This window comes from Aegilops tauschii, chromosome 7 (genome assembly GCF_002575655.3).
Source record: "Aegilops tauschii subsp. strangulata cultivar AL8/78 chromosome 7, Aet v6.0, whole genome shotgun sequence".
Taxonomy (NCBI): Eukaryota; Viridiplantae; Streptophyta; class Magnoliopsida; order Poales; family Poaceae; genus Aegilops; species Aegilops tauschii.
This window is the reverse complement of record NC_053041.3, coordinates 199,464,457-199,492,298: the sequence shown is the minus strand read 5'-3', so window position 1 is coordinate 199,492,298 and position 27,842 is coordinate 199,464,457. Positions and strand designations below refer to the sequence as shown.

The 27,842-nt window shown below is 44.0% G+C and overlaps 1 pseudogene; it reads left to right on the top strand.

Annotated features, from left to right (window-relative positions):
• The window catches only part of LOC109744051 (protein decapping 5-like), a 121,603-nt pseudogene that overhangs the window by 52,088 nt on the left and 41,673 nt on the right, over nucleotides 1-27,842 (top strand).

Sequence of the window (27,842 nt, the reverse complement as noted above, 5' to 3'; positions counted from 1 at the left end):
ACACGAGTTTGAGCTGTGTGGTCTTTTTATGGAGGAAGACGAAGTGTCTGGGTGCTGGAATAAGTGGAGAGGGGCCACATGGGGCCCACGAGGCAGGGGGCACGCCCAGGGGTGGGCGCGCCCTGGACCCTCGTGGCCAGGTGCTGGCTCCCCTTGATGTGTCCTTAGTGCCAGATATTCTTAAATATTCTACAAAAAATCATACTCCATTTTTTGGGCATTTGGAGAACTTTTATTCTCGGGGTAATTTTTTATTGCAAGGATAATTCAGAAAACAAACAGAAAATATTTTTTTGCTTTATTTAATCTAAATAACAGAAAGTAAAAGGAGGGTACAGAAGGTTGTGCTTTCTAACTTCATCCATCTCATGCTCATCAAAAGGAATCCACTAACAAGGTTGATCAAGTCTTGTTAACAAACTCATTCCGAATCGCATGAAACCGGAGAATTTTCAAATAGCACTAGGTTGCCTCAACGGGGATATGCACGTCCCCAACAATAAGAATAGGGGATAATTAGATTTATGCCCCTAGTTATGTCCCACTCGTCTGTTTTACCCCTAATTCCCAAAAGTCACCGGTTCTGTCCGAGTCACTTTGCTCCTCTTATGCTTTTGCCCTTTGACCGTTTGACCGTCAGTTTGAAAACTTCATAACTAATTCATACTAAATCAGAAAAATGCAAATAAGATACCAAAATGTTCAAAAAAACATCACCTATATGTCAGTGCCATTTGCATTCATGAAAATAGTGTTGGAAAGTGCACATCCGAGTTTAAGCTCTTTTGATACCACCATGAATAGTAAAATCTAAAAAAATTCAAAAAAATATGGTGACGAAGAACGACAAATGTTCTAAGTGCTTGCCAAATTTCATCAGGGAACGACATTCGTGGAAGTCGTGGCAAAAAAATAATCTATTTCGGAGTGCTGATTGTTTTTTTTTGCCGCGGCACCCACGAATGTTATTTCCTGATGAAACTTGGCAGGCACTTAAAACATTTGTCATTCTTTGCCACCAATTTTTTTAATTTTTTGAACTTTTTTAGATTTTACTATTCATGGTGGTAGCATAAGAGCTAAAACTCGGATGTGCACTTTCCAACAGTTTTTCCATGAATGCAAATGACACTCACAATTAGGTGATGTTTTTCCGAACATTTTGGTATCTTATTTGTATTTTTATGATTTAGTATGAATTAGTTATGAAGTTTTCAAACTGACGGTCAAACGGTCAAAGGGCAAAAGCATAAGAGGAGCAAAGTGACTTGGACAGAACCGGTGACTTTTTGGAATTAGGGGTAAAACAGACGAGTGGGACACAACTAGGGGCATAAATCTAATTATCCCATAAGAATATCATATTTCTTCTTGACAGTAGGAAGAGGAAATTCAAAACCTCCAATAGTAATCATTGGAATTTGTCCAATAGAATTGATACTGTGGACTTGAGGTTGTTTCCTCGTAAAGTGTACCATATGCTCATTACCATTAACATGAAAAGTGACATTGCCTTTGTTGCAATCAATAATAGCCCCTGTAGTATTCAAAAAGGGTGTACCAAGGATTATCGACATACTATCGTCCTCGGGAATATCAAGAATAACAAAGTCCGTTAAAATAGTAACGTTTGCAACCACAACACGCACATCCTCACAAATACCGACAGGTATAGCAGTTGATTTATCAGCCATTTGCAAATATATTTCTGTAGGTGTAAACTTATTCAAATCAAGTCTACGATAAAAAGAGAGAGGCATAACACTAACACCGGCTCCAAGATCACATAAGGCAGTTTTAACATAGTTTCTTTTAATGGAGCATGGTATAGTTGGTACTCCTGGATCTCCTAGTTTCTTAGGTATTCCACCCTTAAAAGTATAATTAGCAAGCATGGTGGAAATTTCATCTTCCAGTATCTTTCTTTTATTTGTAACAATATCTTTCATCTACTTAGCATAAGGATTCATTTTAAGCATATCAGTCAAACATATGCAAAAAGATAGGTCTAATCATTTCAGCAAAGCGCTGAAAATCCTCATCATCCTTTTTCTTAGATGGTTTAGGAGGAAAAGGCATGGGTTTCTGAACCCATGGCTCTCTTTCTTTACCGTGCTTCCTAGCAACGAAGTCTCTCTTATCATAACGTTGATTCTCTGATTATGGGTTATCAAGATCAACATCAGGTTCAATTTCTACATCATTGTTATTGCTAGGTTGAGCATCAACATGAACATCATCATTAACATTATCACTAGGTTCATGTTCATTACCAGATTGTGTTTCCGCATCAGAGATAGAAATATCATTGGGATTCTCAGGTGTGTCAACAATAGGTTCACTAGAAGCATGCAAAGTCCTATCATTTTTCTTTTTCTTCCTTTTAGAAGGACTAGGTGTATCAACATTAATTCTCTGAGAATCTTGCTCAACTCTCTTAGGGTGGCCCTCAGGATACAAAGGTTCCTGAGTCATTTTACCCCCTCCAGTCATAACTCTAACAACATTATCATTTTTGTTATTGTTTAATTCATTGAGAAAATCATTCTGAGCTTTAAGCACTTGTTCTACTTGAGTGGTAACCATAGAAGCATGTTTACTAATGAGTTTAAGTTCACCTTTAACTCTAGACATATAATCACTCAAGTGTTCAATCATATAAGCATTACATTTCAGTTGTCTACCAACATAAGCATTGAAGTTTTCTTCTTTAACAATTATCAAACTCATCTAAGCATTGGCTAGCAGACTTATAACGAGGAATATCACCTTCATCGAATCTATAGAGAGAATTTACCTTCACTACCTGTGTCGGGTTATCAAGACCATGTATTTCTTCAATAGGTGGTAAATTCTTAACATCTTCAGCTTTAATACCCTTTTCTTTCATAGATTTCTTTGCCTCTTGCATATCTTCAGGACTGAGAAATAGAATACCCCTTTTCTTCAGAGTTGGCTTAGGGGTTGGTTCAGGAAGTCTCCAATTATTTTCATTAGTCAACATATTATTCAATAGCAATTCAGCTTGATCAACTGTTCTTTCCATGAAAACACAACCGGCACAACAATCCAGGTGGTCTCTGGAAGCATCGGTTAGTCCATTATAAAAGATATCAAGTATTTCATTTTTTCTTGAGAGGATGATCAGGCAAAGCATTAAGTAATTGGAGAAGCCTCCCCCAAGCTTGTGGGAGACTCTCTTCTTCAATTTGCACAAAATTATATATTTCCCTTAAGGCAGCTTGTTTCTTATGAGTGGGAAAATATTTAGCAGAGAAGTAATAAATCATATCCTGGGGACTACGCACACAACCAGGATCAAGAGAATTAAACCATGTTTTAGCATCGCCCTTTAATGAGAACGAAAATAATTTAAGGATATAGTAGTAACGAGTCTTCTCATCATTAGTGAATAGGGTGGCTATATCATTTCATTTAGTAAGATGTGCCACAACAGTTTTAGATTCATAGCCATAAAAAGGATCAGATTCAACCAAAGTAATTTTCTCAGGGTCTACAGAGAAATCATAATCCTTATCGGAAATACACATAGGTGAAGTAGCAAAAGCAGGGTCATATTTCATTCTAGCATTCAAAGATTTTTCTTTCAGCTTAGCTAATAATTTCTTAAGATCATATCTATCATTGCAAGCAAGAAAATCTCTAGCAGTTTCTTCATCCATAACATAACCCTCAGGCACAACAGGCAATTCATATCTAGGGGGAGAATCTTCATCATCACTTTCATCAATATTAGCAGTTTCAATAATTCCATTCTCTCTAGCCCTAGCAAGTTCTTCATCATGAAATTCACCTAGTGGCACAGTATTATCAAGCATAGAAGTAGTTTCATCATAAGTATCATGCATAGCTGAAGTGGCATCATCAATAACATGCGACATATCAGAATTAATAGCAGAAGCAGGTTTAGATGTCGCAAGCTTAGTCAAAACAGAAGGTGAATCAAGTGCGGAGCTAGATGGCAGTTCCTTACCTCCCCTTGTAGTTGAGGGATAAATTTTGGTTTTCTCGTCTTTCAGGTTCCTCATAGTGATCAGCAGATATAAATCCCAAGTGACTCAAAGAATAGAGCTATGCTCCCCGGCAACGACTCCAGAAAATAGTCTTGATAACCCACAAGTATAGGGGATCGCAACAGTTTTCGAGGGTAGAGTATTCAACCCAAATGATTGATTCGACACAAGGGGAGCCAAAGAATATTCTCAAGTATTAGCAGTTGAGTTGTCAATTCAACCACACCTGGAAAACGTAATATCTGCAGCAAAGTATTTAGTAGCAAAGTAGTATGCAAGTAACGGTAACGGTGGCAAAAGTAACAGTAGCAGTTTTGTAGTAATTGTAACAGTAGCAACGGTAAAGTAACTAAGCAAAGATCAATATGTGAAAAGCTCGTAGGCATTGGATCGGTGATGGAGAATTATGTCGGATGTGATTCCTCATGCAACAGTTATAACATAGGGTGACACAGAACTAGCTCCATTTCATTATTGTAATGTAGGCATGTATTCCGAATATAGTCATACGTGCTTATGGAAAAGAACTTGTATGACATCTTTTGTCCTACCCTCCCATGGCAGCGGGGTCCTATTGGAAACTAAGAGATATTAAGGTCTCCTTTTAATTGAGTACCGGACCAAAGCATTAAGACTTAGTGAATACATGAACTCCTCAAACTACGGTCATCACCGGGAGTGGTTCCGATTATTGTCACTTCGAGGTTACCCTCAAACTCCTTAAACAAGCATTAACACATAGTAGGTGACTATTGACTTGTAAGATAGGATCAAGAACTCACATATATTCATGAAAACATAATAGGTTCAGATCTGAAATCATGGCACTCGGGCCCTAGTGACAAGCATTAAGCATAGAAAAGTCATAGCAACATCAATCTCAGAACATAATGGATACTAGGGATCAAACCCTAACAAAACTAACTCGATTACATGGTAAATCTCATCCAACCCATCACCGTCCAGCAAGCCTATGATAGAATTACTCATGCACGGCGGTGAGAATCATGAAATTGGTGATGGCGGAAGGTTGATGATGACGACGGCGACGGATTCCCCTCTCCGGAGCACGGAACGGACTCCAGATCAGCCCTCCCGAGAGAGATTAGGGCTTGGCAGTGGCTCTGTATCGTAAAACGCAATGAATCCTTCTCTCTGATTTTTTTTCTCCCCGAACGTGAATATATAGAGTTGGAGTTGAGGTCGGTGGAGCTCCAGGGTCCCATGAGGCAGGGGGCGCGCCCAGGGGGTAGGCGCGCCCCCATCCTCGTGGATAGGGTGTGGGCCCCCTGGTCTTGATTCTTTCGCCAGTATTTTTTATTTATTCCAAAAATATTCTCCGTGAAGTTTCAGGTCATTCCGAGAACTTTTATTTCTGCACAAAAATAACACCATGGCAATTCTGCTGAAAACAGAGTCAGTCCGGGTTAGTTCCATTCAAATCATGCAAGTTAGAGTCCAAAACAAGGGCAAAAGTGTTTGGAAAAGTAGATACGATGGAGATGTATCATGCCACCTACTGATCCTTTAGAGCAATAGTTGCTAGACCATGAAAATGATTTACATATGCATGAAAGAAATGAAATAGATAATATTTTCTTTGAACAATGTCCTCTACTTAAACACAATTTGCCTATTGAAACTCTAGGAGGTCCTCCTCCACCTAAGGGTGATCCTGTGTTTGAGTTAAAACAATAGCCAGACACTTTGAAATATGCTTATCTTGATGAAAAGAAAATACATCCTGTTATTATCATTGCTAACCTTGCAGAACATGAAGAAGAAAGATTATTGAAAGTTCTAAGGAAGCACCGAGCTGCTATTGGATATACTCTTGATGATTTAAAGGGCATTAGTCCCACTCTATGTCAGCACAAAATTAATATGGAACCTGATGCTAAACCAGTTGTTGATCATCAACGTCGACTAAATCCGAAGATGAAAGAGGTGGTAAGAACGGAAATATTAAAACTTCTGGAAGCAGGTATAATTTATCCTATAGCTGATAGTAGATGAGTAAGTCATGTTCATTGTGTCCCTAAGAAAGGAGGTATTACTGTTGTTCCTAATGATAAGAATGAACTTATTCCACAAAGTATTGTTACAGGCTATAGAATGGTAATAGATTTCAGAAAATTAAATAAAGCTAATAGAAAAGATGATTACCCTTTGCCTTTTATTGATCAAATGCTTGAAAGATTATCTAAGCACACACACTTTTGCTTCCTTGATGGATATTCTTGGTTTTCACAAATACCTATTTCTCAACCTGATCAAGAAAAGACCACTTTTACATGTCCTTTTGGAACCTATGCTTATAGACGTATGCCTTTTGGTTTATGTAATGCAACTGCTACCTTTCAAAGATGTATGATGGCTATATTCTCTGACTTTTGTGAAAAGATTCTTGAGGTTTTCATGGATGATTTTTCTGTTTATGGGAAGTCTTTTGATGATTGTTTAAGAAATCTTGATCGAGTATTGCAGAGATGTGAACAAACAAATCTTGTATTAAATTGGGAGAATGCCACTTTATGGTGAATGAAGGCACTGTCTTGGGTCATAAAATTTCTGAAAAGGGTATTTGTAACATCCCTAACCTTGTTATGCACTTGGACTAGCTTGGTTGTTGGTTCATGTCTAAATTTATTTGAAATTTCAAATGGGGGTGATCAAACCCTAGCATTTTGAAATCCAAATAGGTCAAGTTTTAAAAAATGCATTCAATGAACCCAAAATGCTTTCATCAATGTTTGGTAATTTTGGCAAGGCTTTGGGTCCAAACCAAAAATAGTGAACATTTTTGTGGAATATTTTGGGCATTGAATTTAAATCATTATTGTATTTGCATTTGGAATTATATTCATAATATGTAGAATATATTTCAAAATACCCTGAAATAATTTATGTGCATTTGGACGGGTCCATTTTGGCAACATAAATATTTCAGTGAAGTTTGGCACTGGTTTTGAGTCTTGCTTAGATTTAAAACAGTGGCAAAGTAATAAACAAAACACAACAAAAATAGAAAACAGAGAGAGTGAGAGAGAGGGACCTTACCTGGCGCTTACCTGGCCTGGCCCAGCACGGCCCAGCCCACTTGGCTGGTGCCAGTCATCGCCTACCTCTGCCAGTAGGCAGAGGAGGGATACCGCGACACCGCCGAGCTCGCCACGCCTCCTCCTGCTTGCCGCCGACCGCCTGGAGCTGGCTGGAGACGCCACACACCCCCAGGCCCTCTCACTCCTCCCCCCGTGCTCATCCCCTCCCCTGTCCCTCTCGCGCGCACCCACCCAAGCGCAGCCGCAGCCGCCGCCGCTCGCCGTAGCCATGGTCACCGGCCACCCCACGCCTCGCCGACGCGCCCAGAAGCTCCGCCACTTCGTCCTCCACCCCCTCACCGAGCAACGCTCCGCCGGAAGCCCCCGAACATCCTCACCGTGCTCGTCTCCAACCTCCCGACTTCGAGATCGCCTCCGCCGCCCCGACCGCTCCGGTTCTCCCCCGAGCTCGCCGTTCGCTCCCCTGCACTCGCCGTCAGCCACCGATCCTCTCCCCCCTCACCGTTCTTGCGCTCGTGCACCGTAGCCACTGCACCATGCTCGCCCGCAAGCGCCGCCGCTTGTGCTTGCCGCCGACGTATCTCCGGCCACCTAACGGTCCGGCCGTTGTGCTCAGCTTCCTCTCTACGCCGCGTAGAGCACGTAGGTGCCCCGCACGAGCCACCCTGCCCACCGTAGCGTCGACCCTAAGCTCACCCGAGCTCCAGCGACCGCCAAGGTCGACGCCGGTGATGACTCCGGCCATCCCAGGCCCAACCGCTGCCACCACTCGACGCGGACGAGTGCCCGCGTCCCGCAGATGCCCTCCGCCGGCCATTTGGTCGCCGGAGGAGGAATCCCGCAGCCCTCCGCGGCGTCTGGCCTCGTCGGCGTCATGTTGCCGGTGGGTTTGACCCCACTGACCCGGGGTTTGACCCTGTTTGACTTTCCCTGGGTCACTGACGTGTGGGCCCCAGACCACTAACTAAACTGGATTAGTGTTAGTTTAGCGCTAACTAAATTTAGTTAGTTTAATTAACCACTGAGAGACGGGACCCACAGGTCACGGTTGACCTGAACCGTCTCCGTTGACTGCTGACGTCACCCTGACGCAATGCTGACGCAATAACTTATTTACTGGATTATTCTTATACAGGAAATTCCAAAAAATGCTACAAACTTCAAAAATTCATATAAATTCAACCATAGCTCAGATTGAAATAATTTATATATGAAAAATTATCAGAAAAATCCAATCTATCCATCTGTACCATTTTCATGCATGTCAGAACACTTTAACCTTGCTGTTTAAGTGAAACAAGCTAATGCATTAATATGACTTCATATCATGGGCTTTCATTTGAATCTTTGATTCAAATGGACTCAAACCAACCTGTTTTAGAATGCATTAGCCAAAACACACCCATATTGCCATGTCATAGCATGCATCATATTGTTGCATATTGCCATGTGATGATTGTGTTCCGATGTCTCTTTCATGGTAGGTTCTGCCTCCGAGGATACCCACGAATATCCGACTGAAGGGCAGTATCCTACTACCACTCAGTCAGGCAAGCAAAACCCCCTTCCTCATTCCAATACAAACCCACTCTCTCGCTCCTGCTCTCCTTTACTGCATTAGGACAACATCGATTCAACTGTTACATGCTGCGGTAGCTGAACCCCTTTTCCTCTGCATGACCTGTCATTGCCATAGTAAATAGATGAAACCCACTAGCATGAGTAGGAGTTGTTTGAGCCCTGATGTGCCTACTCATTCATACTTGTTTGTCATGCCTACTAATGCTTAGAGTTGAGTCAGGTCTGATTCATCGGGGATGAATTGGAATGGTGATGAACATGTCCTACTGTGTGTGAGCTAAGTGTGTGAACACGATTTTGTACAGGTTGGTCTGATAAATGTTATCATCTTGTTCACATAACCATGTAACCCCATCTTATGGAAGTCTTGATAAATTGTTGTTGAGCCCATCGACAACGTCTTTATCTCCTCCATGATTCATGTTGAACATTAAGCTAGTGTTGGAAACTTTTGAAAGCATTTCTTCATGCTAGCTCATGAAGCATATGTTTGGATGAAAGAAGTGACTTCCTCTAGTTCATGTGCAATCGATGCAAGTTGCCGCCGTGAATTCGAGGGAGCTTGTTTTTGCTTCCTTTGGAATCATCCCAAGTCAGTCATGCACGTGTGAAGTGCTCTATGGTTTGATAGGTTGGCCGCCTCCACTCCATATGTGTTCCTAGCACACCAAGCCACTGATTGATTTGTTCAAGGAAAAGGAGCGTGTTGTGCTAATTCTAGATCATGCACAAGATTCCGTTATCCTCGATGATGGTTCCCAACCAAAACTCGGTAGTATTTTTATTATAAGACTACTATGTGGTCATGCTTGTCTGGGACAGCGTGTTCACATGTTGTAGCAAAACCCGCTCATGTTTTGGAGCTTGTTATCGTAGTTCATCTCCCGAGAGTCTCGCAACATTATCTCGTTGATTTGTGTTGCAACTCTTCCTTTCAGACATGTGAGTCTGAAGTATCCTGTTTCTAACCAGATCTGAATCTCAGGCAAATATGATGGTTGGAACATTCCCAACATTTGCATTTTGTTCCCAGCTTGCACCGCCGTTGTGCCAATTTCCCATGGGCTGCTCTCTCAGTAATTGCTGTTCAGGATCATCTCCAAAAGTGGTCCTACCATGGGTCCCATCCATTTCGGATGATAAAAAAATCATCCATTGCGTTGTCTTCAACAAGGTAGTCCACATCATCCATTCTAGTATGAGTATGCCATTTCTTCAAGCTCTTCACACGGTCGTTTGTGATTTTCCTTGGGCTGATCTAGAGAGTTTCAATGATTTCTATATCAAAATTAATTCTTTTGGCCACTCAAGGGAATATTTCTACGAGTCACCCCCCAAGGTGTCCTGTTATGGAATCATGGCGATTATCTCCTCGCTATTTTGAAACCATCCACCATCTTCTAAGCATGGAATTGTTGCCTACAAATCTGAACCTTCGTCACCTGCCTCTTTCCGTCGCTGCTCATATGTGTTTTGTCCCTCAGCTCAAGAGATGTTTCTATGTCTCGTTCCGTGAGTTGATCCTGTGATCATTAAGATGATCCATCCCTGTAGAGTTATCTCGCTTTTCTGTCCTCGTGTTGGGTGAAGATCTCAAAAGCAAGGTTGTCAAGTTCAAGATGAAGCAATGAATCAATATCTTTGATAAGGGCAGTTGGATCGTGAAGATTGTGTTAGCTTGTGTCCCTCTGTCTTCATACCTCACGACTTGAATCTCGGGACGAGATTCTTGTTTAGTGGGGGTGAGTTGTAACATCCCTAACCTTGTTATGCACTTGGACTAGCTTGGTTGTTGGTTCATGTCTAAATTTATTTGAAATTTGAAATGGAGGTGATCAAACCCTAGCATTTTGAAATCCAAATAGGTCTAGTTTAAAAAAAATGCATTCAATGAACCCAAAATGCTTTCATCAATGTTTGGTAATTTTGGCAAGGCTTTGGGTCCAAACCAAAAATAGTGAACACTTTTGTGGAATATTTTGGGCATTGAATTTAAATCATTATTGTATTTGCATTTGGAATTATATTCATAATATGTAGAATATATTTCAAAATACCCTGAAATAATTTATGTGCATTTGGATGGGTCCATTTTGGCAACATAAATATTTCAGTGAAGTTTGGCACTGGTTTTGAATCTTGCTTAGATTTAAAACAGTGGCAAAGTAATAAACAAAACAGAACAAAAATAGGAAACAGAGAGAGTGAGAAAGAGGGACCTTACCTGGCGCTTACCTGGCCTGGCCCAGCACGGCCCAGCCCACTTGCCTGGTGCCAGTCATCGCCTACCTCTGCCAGTAGGCAGAGGAGGGACACCGCGACACTGTCGAGCTTGCCATTCCTCCTCCTGCTTGCCGCCGACCGCCTGGAGCTGGCTGGAGACACCATGCACCCCCCCAGGCCCTATCATTCCTCCCCCCGTGCTCATCCCCTCCCCTGTCCCTCTCGCGTGCACCCACCCGAGCGCAGCCGTAGCCGCCGCTCGCCGTAGCCAAGGCCACTGGCCACCCCACGCCTCGCCGGCGCGCCCAGAAGCTCCGCCAGTTCGTCCTCCACCCCCTCACCGAGCCACGCCCCGCCGGAAGCCCCCGAACATCCTCACCGAGCTCGTCTCCAACCTCCCGATGACGATATCGCCTCCGCCACCCCGACTGCACCGGTTCTCCCCCGAGCTCGCCGTTCGCTCCCCCGCACACGTCGTGAGCCACTGATCCTCTCCCCCTCACCGTTCTCGCGCTCGTGCACCGTAGCCACCGGACCTTGCTCGCCCGCACGCGTCGCCGCTTGTGTTCGCCGCCGACGTATCTCCAGCCACCTAACGGTCCGGCCGTCGTGCTCAGCTCCCTCTCCGCGCCGCGTAGAGCACGTAGGTGCCCCGCACGAGCCACCCTGCCCATCGTAGCGTCGACCCCGAGCTTACCCAAGCTCCGGCGACCGCCAAGGTCGACGCCGGTTATGACTCCGGCCATCCCAGGCCCAACCGCTACCACCACTCGACGCGGACGAGTGCCCGCGTCCCGCAGATGCCCACCGCCGGCCATTTGATCGCCGGAGGAGGAATCCTGCAGCCCTCCGCCACGTCTGGCCTCGCCGGCGTCACGTCGCCGGTGGGTTTGACCCCACTGACCCGGGGTTTGACCCTGTTTGACTTTCCCTGGGTCACTGACGTGTGGGCCCCAGACCACTAACTAAACTGGATTAGTGTTAGTTTAACGCTAACTAAATTTAGTTAGTTTAATTAACCACTGACAGACGGGACCCACAGGTCAGGGTTGACCTGAACCCTCTCCGTTGACTGCTGACGTCACCGTGACGCAACGCTGACGCAATAACTTATTTACTGGATTATTCTTATACAGGAAATTCCAAAAAATGCTACAAACTTCAAAAATTCATATAAATTCAACCGTAGCTCAGATTGAAATAATTTATATATGAAAAATTATCAGAAAAATCCAATCTATCCATCTGTACCATTTACATGCATGTCAGAACACTTTAACCTTACTGTTTAAGTGAAACAAGCTAATGCATTAATATGACTTCATATCATGGGCTTTCATTAGAATCTTTGATTCAAATGGACTCAAACCAACCTGTTTTAGAATGCATTAGCCAAAACACACCCATATTGCCATGTCATAGCATGCATCATATTGTTGCATATTGCCATCTGATGATCGTGTTCCGATGTGTCTTTCGTGGTAGGTTCTGCCTCCGAGGATACCCACGAATATCTGACTGAAGGGCAGTATCCTACTACCACTCTGTCAGGCAAGCAAAACCCCCTTGTTCATTCCGATACAAACCCACTCTCTCGCTCCTGCTCTCTTTTACTGCATTAGGACAACATCGATTCAACTATTACATGCTGCGGTAGCTGAACCCCTTTTCCTCTGCATGACCTGTCATTGCCATAGTAAATAGATGAAACCCACTAGCATGAGTAGGAGTTGTTTGAGCCCTGATGTGCCTACTCATTCATGCTTGTTTGTCATGCCTGCTACTGCTTAGAGTTGAGTCAGGTCTGATTCATCGGGGATGAATTGGAATGGTAATGAACATGTCCTACTGTGTGTCAGCTAAGTGTGCGAACACGATTTGGTACAGGTAGCGGTGAGAGGCCATGTAGGAGTACATGGTGGGTTGTCCCAATGCAGCCGTCCTCAGGAACTGAGTTCTGTGTTTGTAATCCATGAACAGCTACTAACACACGTTGGGCCCTGAAATATGACCCCGCTCGACTTATTAACCCCCCTTGTCCTCTGTCCAAGAGTTGCAAGTAGTTTCTGGTGTTTGTAGTATGCTGGAGGCCAAGCGCAACGATGACCCGAGGGGTGGGCTGTGATGCGGTAGGCATGTGGCACGGTGTACCGAGCGCTCGTTTGGTGTCTCGGGAACCCTGCACACATCGTTTGGGGCTATGAACCTGGACTAGAGACTTGTGTGGTTAGTCAGGTCGTGGTCTACACCCACACCGGCTTCCGCTTGAAGTTTGCCGAGCAAATGTCGTGTGCAGACGCTAAGTGGTGGAAACATGTGTGAAGAAGTACACCCCTGCAGGGTTATAAATGATCTATTCGAATAGCCGTGTCCACGGTAAAGGACTTCTGGGTTGCATATAACAATTCATCGACAAGTGAAAGTGGATACTCTAAAATGCGCAAGATAAGAGTGAGTGCTATGGATGGCGTTCTCGTAGGTAGACGGGAGCGGATCCATAGTGCTGTATTGATATGGTGAATATGTGGACTCGTGTGCGCCACCTCAAAAGAGTTATTTTTAGTCGTAGTTCAGGATAGCCACCGAGCAAAGCTGGTTTGCTGCAGTCAAACTCCACCACCCCTTTATTGAAACCTATGCATATGTAGCTAGTTCTGATGTAAGTCTTGATGGGTACATTTGTACTCACGTTTGCCTATTTTATGTTTTGCAGAGAGACGCCAGTCTCGCTAGTAGTTGCGCGTGGACTTCGACGTTTAGCCTGTTACCTCAGCTACGATCTTGTGCCCTCGGTAGGGTCTTGTAGATAGTCAGGTTTCTCAGCCTTCTTGTAACGCCCACGATGCAGCTATATCTCCCACGTGTCGAGGCACGACTTAGAGGCATAATCGCATAGTGGTTTTGTCGCAAGAAGGGTCATCTTCACACAATCCCATGTAATGAACAAGAATGGGATAAAGAGTTGGCTTACAGTCGCCACTTCACACAATACATAAATATCATTCATACATCATCCAAAATACAAACATAAAGACCGACTACGTCAAAATCCAGATGAAAATAAGACAACCCCAAATGCTAGATCCCCGATCGTCCCAACTGGGCTCCACTACTGATCATCAGGAAAAGACACATAGTAACGACCACGTTCCTCGCCGAACTCCCACTTGAGATCGACGCCATCATCTGCACTGGCATCGTCGGCACCTACAACTGTTTTGGTAGAATCTGTGAGTCACGGGGACTCAGCAATCTCACACCCGCGAGATCAAGACTATTTAAGCTTATAGGAAAGGGAGGTGTAAAGAGGTGGAGCTGCAGCGGCAAAAGCATATATGGTGGCTAACTTGCGCAAATGAGTGCGAGAAGAGAAGCAACGGAACAGACGTCATCTAGTAATGACCAAGAAGTGATCCTGAACTCCTACTTACGTCATACATAACTCAGACCGTGTTCACTTCCCGGACTCCGCCGAGAAGAGACCATCACGGCTACACACTCAATTGATGTATTTTTAATTGGGTCAAGTGACAAGTTCTCTACAACCGGACATTAACAAATTCCCATCTGCCTCATAACCGCGGGCACGGCTTTCGAAAGATAATACCCTGCAGGGGTGTCCCAACTTAGCCCATCATAAGCTCTCATGGTCAACGAAGGATAAACCTTGTCCCGGAAAGACCCGATCAGTCTCGGAATCCCGGTTTACAAGACATCTCGACAATGGTAAAACAAGACCAGCAAAGCCACCCGAATGTGCCGACAAATCCCGATAGGAGCTGCACATATCTCGTTCTCAGGGCACACCGGATGAGACATCCTACGAGTAAAACCAGACCTCGAGTTTCCAGGAGGGGGCCCCGCAGTCTGCTCAGTTCAAACCAACACTCGAAGGAGCACTGGCCCCGAGGGGTTAAAATAAGATGACCCTCGGGCTCGCGAAAACCCGGGGGAAAAGGCTTAGGTAGCAAATGGTAAAACCAAGGTTGGGCCTTGCTGGAGGAGTTTTATTCAAGGCGAACTGTCAAGGGGGTCCCATAAATCACCCGACCGCGTAAGGAACGCAAACTCAAGGAACATAATCCCGGTATAACAGTAACTATGGCGGCAAGAGTGGAACAAAACACCAGGCATAAGGCCGAGCCTTCCACCCTTTACCAAATATATAGATGCATTAATTAAATAAGAGATATTGTGATATCCCAACATATCCATGTTCCGACATGGAGCAACTTCAACTTCACCTGCAACTAGCAACGCTATAAGAAGGGCTGAGCAAAAGCGGTAACTTAGCCAAACAATGGTTTGCTAGGAAAGGATGGTTAGAGGCTGACATGGCAAAATGGGAGACATGATATAGCAAGTGATAGGTAGTGGAGCATGGCAATAGAGCGAACAACTAGCAAAGCACAGATAGAAGTGATTTCGAGGGGTGGTCATCTTGCCTGCAAGGTTCTCAGAGTTGTCGAAAGCTTGATCCTCGTAAGCGTACTCGACAGGTTCCTCGTTCACGAACTCGTCTCCCGGCTCTACCCAAGACAAGAACACAAACAAACGGAACCACAATCAACAACGAGAAATGCACAAGCAACATGATGCAAAACATGTATGATATGCAAGATATGATTTGCGATGCATAAACGTGCTCCGGAAGGAAAATGATGAACATGGCAGTAACTTGGCAAACCAAGCATGCCACTGGAAAGATGAGATGATTTCGATCGAAATCGATATAAAGATCACCGGAAACGGGTGCACGGTTTGCAAATGGCAAGCAAAACAAGAATGACACGAATCTGCGATAAACAGCAAGTAGCACTCAAAATGCAACAAGCAACAATGCTACAGCACCCCAACATAGCAACAAAGCACATGGCAGTAATCTACAGGAGATGCTTGACAAAAGATGAACACTGAGCTACGGCTAGTTCACAACATATCAAGCTCAAACAAGCATGGCAAAAGTGCAAAAGATAACAGGTTCACAGACTTAGTGAAAAACTGGACATGGCAGAAATCAGCATCAGGTAGCAATGTTCGGAGCATGAAATCAACATGCTACAGGAACTTAACATAGCAAAACAAGGCATGGCAGTGTTCTACTAGATGCACATGACAAAAGTTCCTTACTGACCATAAGCCAAAAAGGAACAGAAGAAATGATGGCAAGCATGTAAACATAGCAAGTTTCGTTATCAGGTTTCAGACTTAGCAGAAAACAGAGCATGGCAGAAATATTAATATGTAGGCCTCTTTGTGAGCTTGATGCACTCACTACAGAGTAATTCTTGACAAACCAAGCATACCTACAGCAACATGGCATGTTTATGAAGCTATCCATGACACGAACAATTGCATAGAATGTATGGATTAACTACAATAAGCTTGGCAAAATTGCATATCATGTTAAGAATCTGCCAGAAATATTTTATAGCACAAGTAGAGCAAGATTGAGTCATTCTATGGCACTCCATAATTGCAAAAAATTGCAGGAATGGATCAATTATAACTATAGCTTCAAAATATCCTTAATGAACATCTCCAAAATATGCATGGATCTCTCTGTAGCATCAAGTTTACATGGCAACAAAATTACAGCAGACAAGGACTTAGAGAAATCACTAAGTCCCTGAAATCAGAAATATTATGGGGCCTAATTTGCATACTTGTGCTAGTCACCACAGAGATCACAAAAATACATGGCATACACCCTTGGAAAGATGGCATGGCATACTTCAAAACACATGTAGAGCTCATGCTCAAAAGATGCACAGATTTAATGATACAAAAATGACAAATCTATAAGTTCTGCTAAGAACCAGAGAATAACAGCAACTAGCCCTCTTCCAACAGAGATTTGGGCATCAAGATGACCTGTAATGAACATGGTGCAATTGAACAAAATGAAGAGCATCACGAGGCGAACAATTTGACATATTACACGCGCGAATCCGAGCTAAATGCACGGAGTTATGGAGCTACGAACATGGCAAGATGTTGAGGAAATTTGAGGACTTAGAGAAAAGAGGGGGCGAGAAAAAGTCAACGCGTACGGTTACCGATCGGATCTGGCCGTGAGGGCTCGGGCTCCAGCTCCGGTCGATGGTGCTCGCCGGCGGGAGGAAGAAGGAGGCTGCGGCGAGGGGGCCGGAGGGAGGAGAAGGCGGCGGCACCGGCGGCGGCGGCGCCGGCGGGCGGCGGCGGCGGGGCACTCCGGCGCGGCGGCGCGTGGGATCCGGCGGCGGAGACGGCAGCGCGGCGCGGGGCCCGGTCGGGGCGCGGGCGGGCCGGCCTCAGGCCCGGCGGGCCGGCGGCATGGGGAGAGGAAGGAGGCGACGTGGCGCGCTGCGATTCGTCGGGGCGCGGCGGCGGACGTGTCCGGCGGGGTACGGACGCGTCCGGCGGCGCGGAGGGATTTTTTCTAGGGTTGGACTGAGAATGTATTTCGGGATGCCCACATATTTATAGGTAGAGGGAGCTAGGAGGCTCCAAATGAGGTGCGGTTTTCGCCCACACGATCGTGATCGAACGACCTAGAGCATGGAAGAGAGTTTGGTGGGTTTTGGGCTGGTTTTAGAGGGGGTTTTTGCTGGACACTCAAATGAACTTTGCGGATGCCCGGTTAACCGTTGGAGTACCAAACGACCTCCGAATGGAACGAAACTTGACCGGTAGACTCTGGGTGGTATAATAAGGCCACTTGACAAGCCTCGGTCCATTCCGAGAAAGTTTGACACACGCACACGAAAGAAAACAAGAGGGGTGCACCGGAGGAGATAGGAGCGTCGGATTGCAAAACGGACAACGGGGAAAATGCTCGGATGCATGAGACGAACACGTATGCGAATGCAATGCACATGATGAAATGATATGAAAATGCATGACATGACAAAATACAAAATGAAATACAAAACCCGACAACGGAGGGAAAAATCATATCACATAGCCGGAAATGGCAAGAGTTGGAGTTACAAATATGGCAAGTTACATACGGGGTGTTACACTTCTTCATTTGTAGTTGTCTGTACTCAGACAAGTTAAGCTTCCGCATGTGCTTGTTGTTTGTATGCTCTGTATGTTGGGGTCATGAGACCCATGTTTGTAATACTTGGCTCCTCGGAGCCTAATGAATAAATACTTGAGTCGTAGAGTTATGTTGTGATGCCATGTTGTATTTACACATATCGAGCATATTGTGTGTATGATTGAAATGCTTGGTATGTGTGGGATCCGACAACCTAGTTGTTTATCCTTGGTAGCCTCTCTTATGGGGAAATGTAGCCTTGTGCTTCCATGAGCCATAGTAGTCCGCTACAGCTCAGTTCACCGGAGTCCTGCTAGCCCAGCACTACTGCTCGGGAACACTTGACTGGCCGGCATGTGATTCTCTTCGTTCCTGTGTCTGTCCCTTCGGGGAAATGTCACGCGGTGACATCCGGAGTCCTGCCTTGCCTGCTACAGCCCGGGTTCCCGGAGTCCTGTTAGCCCAGTGCTGCAGCCCGGATTCGCACGCTGCTGATCGACATGCTCGATGTTGATTCATGTATGCCTGTCCCCGTAAGTTAGTGCCACTTTGGGTTCACGACTAGTCATGTCGGCCCGGGTTCTCTGTCATATGGATGCTAACGACACTATCATATACGTGAGCCAAAAGGCGCAAACGGTCCCAGGCCATGGTTAGGCGACACCCGTGGGAATACCGTGCGTGAGGCCGCAAAGTGATATGAGGTGTTACAGGCTAGATCGGTGTGACTTAGAATCGGGGTCCTGACAGTATTGAAGTGGACCAAGCTAAGGTTGATGCAATTGAGAAAATGCCATGTCCTAAGGACATCAAAGGTATTCGTAGTTTCCTAGGTCATGCTAGTTTCTATAGGACGTTTATTAAAGATTTCTCTAAAATTTCCAAGCCTCTCACTAGTATTTTGCAAAAGGATGTTCATTTTTTTATGATGATTGTTTAGAAGCCTTTGAAACACTCAAGAAAGCCTTAATTTTTCACATATTGTTCAACCACCTGATTGGAATTTGCCTTTTGAAATTATGTGTGATGATAGTGATTATGCTGCTTGTGTTGTTCTAGGGCAAAGAGATGATAAGAAATTGAATGTTATTCATTATGCTAGTAAAATTCTAGACAGTGCTCAAAGAAGTTATGCTACTACTGAAAAAAGAATTCTTAGCAGTGGTGTTTTCTTGTGATAAGTTTAGACCTTATATCGTTGATTCCAAAGTAACTATTCACACAGATCATGCTGCTATTAAATATCTTATGGAAAAGAAAGATGCTAAACCTAGACTTATTCGTTGGGTTCTCTTGTTACAAGAATTTGATTTACATATCATTGATAGAAAAGGAGCTGAGAACCCCGTAGCTGATAACTGGTCTGGGCTTGAAAATGTGCTTGATGACCCACTAACTATTGATGATAGTTTTCCTGATGAGCAGTTAGCTGCAATAAATGTTTCTAATAGTACTCCTTGGTAAGCTGACTATGCTAATTACATTGTTGCTAAATATTTACCACCTAGCTTTACATACCAACAAAAGAAAAAAATTCTTCTATGATTTAAGACAATACTTTTGGGATGACCCACATCTTTATAAAGAAGGAGTAGATGGTATTATAAGATGTTGTGTACCAGAGCACGAACAGGGACAAATCCTATGGAAATGTCACTCCGAGCCTTATGGAGGGCATCATGTTGGAGATGGAACTGCTCATAAGGTATTGCAATCTGGATTTTATTGGCCTACTCTCTTCAAGGATGCTCGTAAGTATGTCTCATCTTGTGATGAATGTCAAAGAATAGGTAATACTGGTAAGCGTCAAGAAATGCCTATGAACTATTCTCTTGCTGTTGAACCATTTGATTTTTGGGGATTTGATTACATGGGACCTTTTCCTTCTTCTAATGGGTATACACATATTTTGGTTGTTGTTGATTATGTTACTAAATGGGTAGAAGCTATTCCAAGCAGAAGTGCTGATCACAACACTTCTATTAAAATGCTTAAGGACGTTATTTTCCCAAGGTTTGGACTAGATATTTAATGACTGATGGTGGTTCACACTTTATTCATGGTGCTTTCCGCAAAATGCTTGCCATGTATGATGTTAACCATAGAATTGCATCACCTTATCATCCTCAGTATAGTGGTCAAATTGAGCTTAGCGATGGAGAAATAAAATTAATTTTGCAAAAGACTGTCAATAGGTCCAGGAAGAATTGGTCTAAGAAATTAGATGATGCACTTTGGGCTTATAGAACATCATGTAAAAATCCTATGGGTATGTCCCCTTATAAAATGGTTTATGGAAAAGCTTGTCATTTGCCTCTTGATTTAGAACATAAAGCATATTGGGCAGTTAAAGAACTCAACTATGACTTCAAACTTGCTGGTGAAAAGAGGTTATTTGATATAAGCTCATTAGATGAATGGAGAACCCAAGCATATGAAAACGCAAAGTTATTTAAAGAAAAAGTTAAAAGATGGCATGACAAAAGAATCCAAAAACGTGAGTTTAAAGTCGGGGAATATGTTCTTTTGTACAACTCTTGTTTTAGATTCTTTGCAGGCAAACTCCTCTCAAAATGGGAAGGCCCCTATGTCATCGAGGAGGTTTACCGGTCTAGAGCCATCAAAATAAATAATTTCGAAGGCACTAACCCGAAGGTTGTCAACGAGCAACGAATAAAGCATTATATCTCAGGTACGCCTATTAATGTTGAAAGTAATATTATCCAAACTTAGACACTGGAAGAACACATAAAAGAGTCCTTCCGGAACTCTCCAGAATCGTCAAAATAAAGAGGTACGTGGTATGTTAAGTAAACAGACCCCAAAAAATCTGCAAAAATATTTTTTGACAGTTTTGGAATAAATTAGAATATTAGGAATAAAGAACCTGCCAGGAAGTGTTCCCTGGTGGGCACAACACACCAGGGCCTAGCGCGCCCAGGTGGGTTGTGCCCACCTGGGACCCCTCTCGTACTCCGTTTTTCTTCCGTATGCTTGTCCTGCAATATAAAAATTCTATATATACTTCCTAAACGTGTTAACCACCGTATCGCGGAAAAAATCCTCTGTTCTCTTTTCTTGTTGTTTCCGGTCAGATTTATCAAGCTAAGCATCATGTCTTCCTGCTCCGCCAACCACATGGAAGAAGATGTCTGGCTGATGAAGATCGAGACGAAGCGGGAGGAGCCTACGGACACCACCCAAGGAAAACTGAGTATCGGGTATGGGCATTCCCCTTGGCGTCCGCAAAGCTTGGGGGAGGTGCCCCGGTATCGTATCACCCCACTATCTTTTGCTTTTACTTATCTTAGTTCAATATTTTGCCAGGAAGAAATAAAGTTTTGTTCAACCATTTCCTTCTTTGAGAGTTTGCTCAGTGATCTATCATTGTTATCGTGTGCGAGTTTTATAATAAAGTTAGTTCGAGTTTTCACCTTCTTACTTTCATGTTGCAAATAAAGAAAAGAAATAGAGAAAGAAAATAAATAAAAAGAAGGAAATAAATCAATAAGATTATATACTAATCCTATGGTAGGTGATGGCACCACATTAGGAAAAGTATAAGTAGAAAACTTTATTAGGGATTTACAAACATAGCATTAGTCAATGATGCAACTCATGAAAGAATTAATAAGGGAAGAGAAGATTCACATATAAATATACTATCCTAGAAATCTTTTGTGATTGTGAACCCTCATCAAAATATTATATGCCAAAATTGTTGACGTGGGACAAGGAAGACAACTTAATGGTTTATGTTTGTTTATATTCGCATAGAAGGCATATTGTCATAGATCCTTCAACATGTGGTGCTTGCCCCTATCCTTGCTAGACAAAAATTCCGCACTAAGTAGAGATACTAATTGTGCATCCAAAAACCCTTAAACCCAAATCTTTTTCAAGTGTCCACCATACCTACCTAGGGATTGAACAAGATCCCTCAAGTAAGTTGTCATCGGTGCAAAAAGGCAATAAAAATTGCTTCTAAATATGTGAGATCATTTAGTGTAAGAGAAAATTGAGCGTTGTACGAACTTGGATGACAAAGAATAAAAGCGACAGAATGCATAATAAAGGTTGTCATCTTAAGGGGCAATACAACGTGACGTTCTCTTGCACTAAGGGATTGAGCATGCAAACAAATAAGCGCATGGCAACCTCTGCTTCCCTCTACGAAGGGACTATCTTTCACTTTTATGTATTTACTTTTATGCAAAGAGTCAAAGTTTTCCCTCTATTCCTTTTTATTTTCTCTTTTGGCAAGCATCATGTGGTGAGGAAAGATCTAGGCACATATGTACAGTTGCATATAGATAGCATGAGTTATTATTGTTGACATCACCCTTGAGGTGAATATGTTGGGAGGCAAAACTATAAGCCCCTATCTTTCTATGTGTCCAGTTGAAACGTTTTGCTCGTGGGTACGAGGTGAGTGTTAGCAATCATAGAAGACTATATGATGGTTGAGTATGTGGACTTGTTTAAAAGGCTCTGACACATGACTCTTCCTGAAAAGATGATGAATTGTAGTTGCAAAGTTGACTGAGAACATAGTTTGTTGGTTTCTAATATAGTTTTTGCTTTATACTTCGATTATGTGATGAACTGTTACTTATTCATGGGAAGTGTACGATAAAAGTTCTTTGATAAAAGTCCTATGATAAATTTTGTTGTTGTTATAATAATCAACATGATGCTTCTATGTCAGTATTTTGTTTTTATCGACACCTCTCTCTCAAAGCATGTGGACATGTTTTTCGATTTTGGTTTTCGCTTGGGGACAAGCAAGGTCTAAGCTTGGGGGGGTTGATACGTCCATTTTGCATCATGTTTCCTTGTTGTTATTTATAATATTTTTATCCATAATGATGCTTTTTGGAGTAATTCTAATGCCTTTTCTCTCATAATTTACAAGGAACACATCAAGAGGGAGAATTCTGGTAGCTGGAAATCTGGACCTGGAAAAGCTATGTCAGGCCACCTATTCTGCACAACTCCAAATGAGCTGAAACTTTACGGAGAATTTTATGAATTATGTAAACACCGAGGGGGGCCACCGGGTGGGCACAACCCACATGGGTGCGCCAGGCCCCCCAGGCGCGCCCTGGTGGGTTGTGGCCTCCTCGGCCCACCTCTGGTGCCCATCTTTTGGTATATAAGTCATTTTGACCTAGAAAAAATAAGGAGGTGGCTTTCGGGACAAAGCGCCGCCGTCTCAAGGCGGAACTTGGGCAGGAGCACTTTTGCCCTCCGGCAGAGCGATTCTGCCGGGGGAACTTCCCTCCCGGAGGGGGAAATCGTCGTCATAATCATCACCTACAACTCTCCCATCTTGGGGAGGGCAATCTCCATCAACATCTTCACCAGCACCATCTCATATCAAACCCTAGTTCATCTCTTGTATTCAATCTTGTTACCGGAACTATAGATTGTTGCTAGGAGGTGACTAGTAGTGTTGATTACATCTTGTAGTTGATTACTATATGGTTTATTTGATGGAAGATTATATGTTCAGATCCATTATGAATATTAATACCCCTCTGATCATGAGCATGTTTATTATTTGTGAGTAGTTACTTTCATTCTTGAGGTCACGGGATAAATCAAACCAACATGATGAAAGTAACTAGATGAAATTCCCGTGTACCCTCAAGAACGCTTTGCTTATCATAAGAGACCGTTTTGGCCTGTCCTTTGCCTCAAAAGGATTGGGCTACCTTGCTTCACTTTTGTTACTATTATCATTACTTGCTCGTTACAAATTATCTAGCTATCAAACTACTCCGCTACTTACAATTTCAACACTTGCAGACATTACCTTACTGAAAACTACTGTCATTTCCTTCTGTTCCTCGTTGGGTTCGGCACTCTTACTTGTCGAAAAGAGCTACAATTGATCCCCTATACTCGTGGGTCATCAATCATAGGTTCGTAAAGATTTCTCGAGTCAGGATCTGAACAATCCTGTCCATAAGCGTTTTGAACACATATGATACTGGGTTGGATCTAGAGAAGGACAGAGACATGATAAATGTCCTTGGTTGATATAATGCCTTCATCACTACTGTACCCAGTATAGTTTGTTAGTCCTGTTTTAAATATCTTCATAGCTATTGTCTTACCTTTAGTTGCTTTACTTCAGGATTTACAAGTCAAATCATCTCCACCAGCTCAGCCTGCTTCTTTACACAATGATCTAGCTATTATTCAAGTAAATATTGTTTCCTGGTTGTTTAAAAAGTAGAAACCTTTTATTATTATTTTTGTTTGAAGTCTTGTTTTAGATTACTTAGATATCCAAGGCTCTGTTTTGTGCTCACTATTATTTTCTGTTTGTGTAGTCACATTATCCTCGTCCTTCCTCGTCGTCAACAAGCTTGCCTCCTGCTGCAAGCACAATAATGGCTGAACCTACCTCACAAAATGTTCAGTCAATGATTCAGATGCCACCACCATTGTCGGTGTCAAAACCGGACGATCTCGGGTAGGGGGTCCCGAACTATGCGTCTGAAGATCGAAGGTAGCAGGAGACAAGGGGACATAGATGTTTACCCAGGTTCGGGCCCTCTTAATGGAGGTAATACCCTACTACCTGCTTGATTGACTTTGATGAGTACAGGGCTTACAAGAGTTGATCTACCTCGAGATCGTAATGGCTAAACCCTAGATGTCTAGCCTATATGAAATTTGATAGCCACTATGGACTAAACCCTCCGGTTTATATAGACACCGGAGTGTCCTAGGGTTGTACAAAGTCGGTTTATAGAGAAAGGGAACTACACACCAGACGTCAAGCTTGCCATCCACGCAAAGGAGAGTCCCATCCAGACACGGGGGAAGGCCTTCTATCTTGTATCTTCATGGCCCATCAGTCCGGCCCATGCTACACAGCCCGGACACCCGAGGACCCTATTATCCAGGACTCCCTCAGTAGCACCCGAACATGCCTTAAATGACGACGTAGTATTCAGATCATGTCTTCGGCTTTGCACGGCGGATTCTTCATTATAATCCGGACAAATGACAATCCGGTGATAACCTCGATGTCTTTTACGATTCCCCCCTGTTGATGCTTCGATTTTCATGCGTCGGGCGAATATGAACGGTCTATGCCTTTTTTGCAAATAAGCTCCTCATTAAGCTTGGATGGCACCTATATAAGGAGATGTAGATCTCCAAATGTCAACTCACATCGCGCAGAAGGAAAACCACCAAGTTCAGCCACGAGCAAAGCCTTCCATCATGGCCAGTGCCACAGGCTCCTCTTCGCGCCCCCATGGCCCTCAAGAGGGTGATTGGTAGAGTTGCTCGGCGCCTCATCTTCAGCTGAGCCGACTCCAGAAGCAGGGTTACCTCCCCCTCGCGGATCTAGTCTACGTTCGATCGGGCTTGTATTCAATCGGCAATGATGCGATGGCTGAGAACTTCCCCAACCCCAATGAGGAGAGGGTGTGCTTCATCCCATTTCTGTTGCGGGGCCTGGGATTTCAAATCCATCCTTTCCTCCGGGGGTTATTGGAATTTTATGGCATCCAACTACACAACCTCACCCCAGGTTCGATTCTGGGCATCTCAGGTTTTGTTGCCCTCTGCGAGCTATTCTTAGGTATCGATGCCCATTTTGGATTACGGAGGAAATTCTTTTGCCTCGTTCCCCGCCACCAAGGAGGTTCAATATTTGAAGTAGGTGGTGCCAAAGAATGGCGTATAGTCGGATCCGGATACCTTGTAGGAACACCTCGAAATGGTTTTATATGGATGATGTCCCGCTGCCGGACCCAGTTCGGCATGGTCTCCCTGAATTTCCCAAGGCTCCTTTAAGGAAGCGCCTCAACTGGCGTCCCCGCAGTCCCACGGAAGAGGACAGTGTAGAGATAAAGAGGTTGGTCAAAAAGGTCAAGTTGCTAGCCCACACCGAGCTCTCGATAGTTGAAGTCATGGCCATTGCAATAAAGAGGTGTGTCCAGCCTCTTCAATCCGGAGAAGACAACGCGTCCCGCTACACACGAAAGGGTCTGGATACCCCAGCCGAACTGGCCTCAATTTTGGCTGATCTGTATAAGGGCGAAAAAGAAGATTTTCTCCGGCTAAACTGCCGGGAGGCTTATTCTATGTACACCCCTATTGAATGGATAAGATCTCAATCATCTGTGCTCATTTCATTGTGTTGCAGACACTAATGGAATTTACTCTTTGTTTCCACCAACAGTCATGGAGGAGGATGACCGAGGACGTCCACTGTCCTCCTCCCTAGCGAGAGGATCATAATCATGATAAAGATCCTGGCTTTTGCGAGGATTCGGACATATATATAGAATTCGATGATGGGGTATTCTATCAAGCGAGCCTTGACAGTTCGGAAGTGGCTATCACCGCCGACTACCCTCTCATTTATCCCTTCTGCATCGTGACTATCCGGAGGCTTCTTAAAAGGAGATCCTTATCTGCATCCTTACCCGTTGTACTGATCTGGTATTTTAACAGGATCGGCGCTCTAGGGACCGTATCTCCTCAAGGGCGGCTTGTACACAAGGCCGTCGTTCAAAACGAAAAGGGGCCGGGAGTACTGCGGAGACCTCACAATCTTCCAAGAGGTATGTGTGCTTTAATATATGCCTAGGCATGAGTCTGGGTTGTTAAAAGTCTCCCTTTTTATCCTTGACATCAGGAGGAGTACGCGGCAAACAGTGGAAAAATGCCCGATTAGCCAAATGTCCGCTGATCCGGTGTTGGACTCGTCAACTAGGACGTGAGCCGGCACAATGCCTGTTCCGCCTCCTCAAGAGGATTCGGATGATGTATCAGTCACCAATTCCGAAGTGGAGAGCGTGATGAATCACCCTCGATTAAAAGATGCTATGCGTGCTCCGTCCTTTCCCGAACAAGAGTTTGCCGCACTAAGTTCGGTAGATGCATATATCCGAGCCGCTCGAGACGGAATTTCCGGAGTCATTCAGCTGTTCTCGAAGTATATACAGGTAAAATTTGATGCAATTTGTATGGTCATATGCCAGTAGCCCCCGAGACTTGAAACAGTGAAGCAAATCGATTGTAGGATCGATAATTTTTGCAGGTTGAAAGAAGAGAACACTATGCTAGCCCAGGAGCTGAACACAAACCAGACGCAACTGAATGCGGTCACTGCCGAACTAGCGGAATTGAAAGAGACCGCGACAGGCGCATCTAGGGAGAAAAACTTGAGACGGAAACGGACAAATAGTCCAAAGAGATAGAGAGCTTGAAGGCTCACCTATCAGCCGTTCAGAAGGAAAATGAAAAACTGAAGGGCGGCATGTTCGGTATGTCTTCCACTCTTATTTAGAACCACCATAGGTGCTCATGTTTACTCGATAATGCAGAATATGCTGACTTTGTTGCTACAGGTCTGTTAACTGGTCGGTCGGAAGAGGAAGTATCCGTATTTCAAGGCGACGTGCTAAAGGAGTTGTCCGCCGTGCATGCTCGGGCCCGGAAAGCCATGAGGAGTATGGTGAAGGCGTTATGGCCATCTGATACCCCTCCAGAAAGTATGGAGGGCCTGGCAAACCTATTCAAAGGTGCCCGGCGCCGGTTCGAGCTATGGAAGACATCTGCCTGCCGTGAAGGCGCACGAGAAGCCTGGGCCATGCTGAAGACATGCTTCACTAAACTGGACCCGAATCATATGGCCCGAGTAGGACCACAGGGACCAGATGGGAAGGAAATCCCTTTAAATTTGGTCTATGATCAAGTAATGATCACTGTGAAATATTCGCAGGAAGACTGTAGATTAGACATCCTTATAGACGGAATAGAGAGGGAATAGGTTTTTGACTTAATGTATCAATGTACATTTATGATCAACCTTTGGTTTGATCCAAACATGTGAAATGATTTTGTCATCGCAGGCTTTCGGCTTTAACCTCTGGACCAAAATGG